The 3,861-nt window shown below is 35.0% G+C and overlaps 1 pseudogene; it reads right to left on the minus strand.

Annotated features, from left to right (window-relative positions):
* Positions 1-1,710: 1,710 nt before the first annotated feature.
* On the minus strand, positions 1,711-3,370 carry LOC105117437 (uncharacterized; annotated as a pseudogene).
* Positions 3,371-3,861: the final 491 nt, after the last annotated feature.

Raw genomic sequence — 3,861 nt, forward strand, 5'->3', positions numbered from 1 at the left:
TGGTTGCATGATCATGTGATTATGAGGTTCGCATCATTGATGCAAAAACATTAAAAATTAGGCCTTATTAAACCTGAATTCCAAAATCTAAGCAAACAATATCCAATTGATCCTAAAATTAATATATAGTGAGATCAGGACCCCGTAATAATATGTAGTGAGAATAGGACCCCATAAATCAGATTATCAAATTTGGGCTAATTTCAAGTTGATTTGATCCAATTATTCTGTGTTTAGTTTTCTGTAGTAGAACCAAATAACTGTCTTTTGATTGATTTTTTTTCTTTTTTATCATAATATGCCGCAAATAGAAGGAGAATAAGAAATTGGACACTAAGAAAATTTTTATTTTATTTTGTGAAATCAACAAGAAACTGATGTGCATCATGGGAATGATGATCCATCTCATAAAACTAAATTTAATATGCAAGAGGATTCAGATGGTCCCATGACAAGAGCGAGAGCGAAACAACCATAAAGGGCCTTGACGAGTCAAATTAGAATGATTGAAGCTGCGTCGGAGTTAAAAATTAGCAATAAGTTTGAAATTGGTTCAAGGATACCTATTTGCCTACAATTGGAACTTAGAGATGGGAAGAACCCCTAATGGTTCTTTTGATGCTAGGCTACTTGAATTTGGGTAGATAAGGAATTGATGATGTTTACGGTCAGAACAGTACATGAATTTTGATGCGGATCAGCCTAACACCAAGCGTAATCATGCCAACAACCCATTAAAGGTGCCAATTGGGCCAATCACAAGAGCTAGGGCTAAGAAGCTTAAAAAAGCATTGAATGAGCTTGTTCATAACATATGGAACAAAATGGACTTAGAGGGGCTTGGGACATTTAAGGAGCATGAAGGACAACCTTTAATTCATCTAGTTCAGGTCCAAGAAGAGCCTAATTCGTGTGGAACAAGGGGTTGATATGTCCGGCCCAATACCAGCCTTGTTAGGCTTGTTTTTTTTCTAATACTACAAGGATAAAGAGTCAGCAATTTATTCTTATTACTTATTTGGGTCAATTGTAAGTGGGCTTTATAAAAGTCCACCTAAGGGAGGTCCATTAGGGTTTCTTTAAGTCCAAAATCAGTATAAATAAAGGCATAATCAAACATGTAAGATTAGTGTCCATTTTCAAATGAGAATTGGAAGAGAGATTCAAAGAATTGCACAAATATATACACAGATATCAGTTATTGTGGGAAACTGAAAGAACCGAATTAAGTCACGGAGTACCGTTATCCGCCATTTGACCAGGGTGAGAGAAACTAGCAAAAATCACTAAAAAAGAAACACAAAAACAATGTGAGAAAAAAAAATAATCAACCTTTATCTACAAGATTAGTCCAACCAGTTGATTCATTTTCACTAGAAAAATTATCAAAGTAAGCTTTTAAACGATGTCTATTTTCCTTAAAAACATTGTCATTCAATGAATTCTCAATATCACAGGCCCCATAAGGATTGCTCCATCTTGGTCTTAGCTCTTTAGGGAATGCATAGAGTTGAGAATTATAAAACAAAACTTTTTGACCAGTATCAACTTTTTGACAATTTTCACAAGTTTTGCAGAATGCATGTGTGTCCTTCAACACGGTGGACCCATAAAATCCATTTTGAAAGATTTTTGCAGCTGTTTTTTTTTACGAGAAATAACTTCCACATGCTTCAGAATGACAAAGTTTAATGACACTACTTACCTCATTGTGGGGAATGAATCTTTGAAATATTTGATCAGGACAATATTTGAATAAGTTAGGGTAATCACAATAAAAATTATTCACTTTGTTCAAAAACTTTTCTTTGTCTTAGGTACTCCAATCAGCTGGCAAATCTCTTAAAGCAAGAAAATTGATATTTTTATCATACCAAGGCATTGGATTAAGAGAAAGTAAGGATTTGCTAGGAAAGTAATCATCGATAGGGGTGATGTTAAATGTCGAATTTGTTGTCACTTTTGACAAAAGATCCACATCAATATTTTCGGTGCGTTTTTCATTCGTGATTTCTTCCTTAAAATAAATCATTTGCAAATCTTCAGATTCATCCAACTCATTTTTACTTAAAGTAGATTCAAGTTGATCATAAACTAATTCATCAATATGATCTACTTCTTGTAAATCATTATCATCTCCAGGTTGCTTGTAAATGTTGAAAATATTTATCTCCAATGTCATGTTTCTAAATGATAGCTTCATCAGTTCATTCCTCCAATTAATTAATGCGTTAGAAATTGCAAGAAATGGACGTCCTAAAATAATAGAAAATGAATTACATGCTTGAACAGGTTTTGTGTCCAAGACAACAAAATCCACAGGATAAATGAATTTATCAAGTTGTACTAACACATCTTCGACTATTCCTCTAGGCACTTTTACAGATTTATCGGCACGTAAAAGAGTTATAGAAGTTGGTTTTAACTCACCTAGATTGAGACTCTGGAAAACTGAATATGGAAGTAAATTCACACTGGCTTCAAGATCAAGTAAGACCCTTTCAATTTTATGTTCTCCAATAAAGCAAGAAATTGTAGGACAACCAGGGTCTTTATATTTCAAAGCATTATTGTTCTGAAGAATGGCACTTACTTGTTCGGCTAAAAAGGCTTTCTTTTTCACATTCAGTTTCCTCTTCACAGTGTATAGATTTTTTAAAAATTTAGCATAGGAAGGAACCTGTTTAATAGCATCCAGCAAAGGTATATTGATTCTTACCTGTTTGAAAGTTTTAAAAATTTCAGAGTTGTGATTGACTTTTCTTTGTTTGGTCATGGCTTGAGGAAATGGAAGTGCTGGTGGAGAATCAGTCTTTTCTTTGCAATTTTCAGATTCAACCCCTTCCTTACCCTTAGAGATTGACTCATCATCTTTCTCATAAGGTTCAAGAGAGGGTTTTTCAATAACCTTACCACTGCGAAGAGTAGTGACTGATTTGACTTGATCCATGTGTTGGCTTCCGGAACTACTTGCATTTGCATTGTATTGCCCCTTGGAATTTTGTTGTGGTTGAGATGGAAACTTACCTTTCTCTTGGAAACTGAGAGCAGATGTTAATTTTGCAAGAGTATCTTTAAAATCTGTCATGTTTTGAGCAAGTTGAGTATTGATTGTCTCTTACTTTTCAATGAATGCATGCAATGTTTCCTCAAGATTTCTTCTAGGAGGTGGAGCATAAGGAGGTGCATATCCATGAGAATTTTGGAAATTGTGGTGTGCTTGAAACAGTGGTTGTGAAGTTTGTGCATTGTTGTTCTCACTCTTTCAACTAAAATTTGGATGATTTCTCCAACCAGGGTTGTATGTTTGTGAGTATGGGTTGTGGTTGGCCCTTTGGAAACTGTTTAAAGCATGGGCTTGTTCATGAAGACATTCCTTAAAAGAAGGCAAGGTTGGACAAGGATTGGTTGAGTGTTCATTTGTTTCACATATTTGACACACAATATTTTCAACAAATTTTAATTGACCACTCGTTTTCAATTCTAGTGCCTCGACTTTTCTAGCTAAAGATGCAAACTTGGCTAGGAGGTCATGATCTTCCCTAAAGTTGTACATACCTCCACTAGATGTATGAGGTTGAGTTTTACTCGGTGTCTCATAAGTACCCGCAGCGTCCCAATTTTGAGCATTTTCAGCTAACAAATCTAAGTACTCCATTGCTTCATCAGGGTCTTTATCTTCAAAAGTTCCATTGCACATCAATTCAACCATTTGCCTATCTCTAGGTGTTAACCCTTCATAAAAATGTGAAACCAATCTCCATGTTTCAAAACCATGATGAGGGCAAGTACTAAACAAGTCTCGATACCTATCCCAACATTGGTAAAATGTTTCTCCTGGTTTATGAGTGAAAATGGTGA

The sequence above is a fragment of the Populus euphratica genome, unplaced genomic scaffold (assembly GCF_000495115.2).
Source record: "Populus euphratica unplaced genomic scaffold, PopEup_1.0 scaffold1356.1, whole genome shotgun sequence".
In the NCBI taxonomy this organism is placed as follows: domain Eukaryota; kingdom Viridiplantae; phylum Streptophyta; class Magnoliopsida; order Malpighiales; family Salicaceae; genus Populus; species Populus euphratica.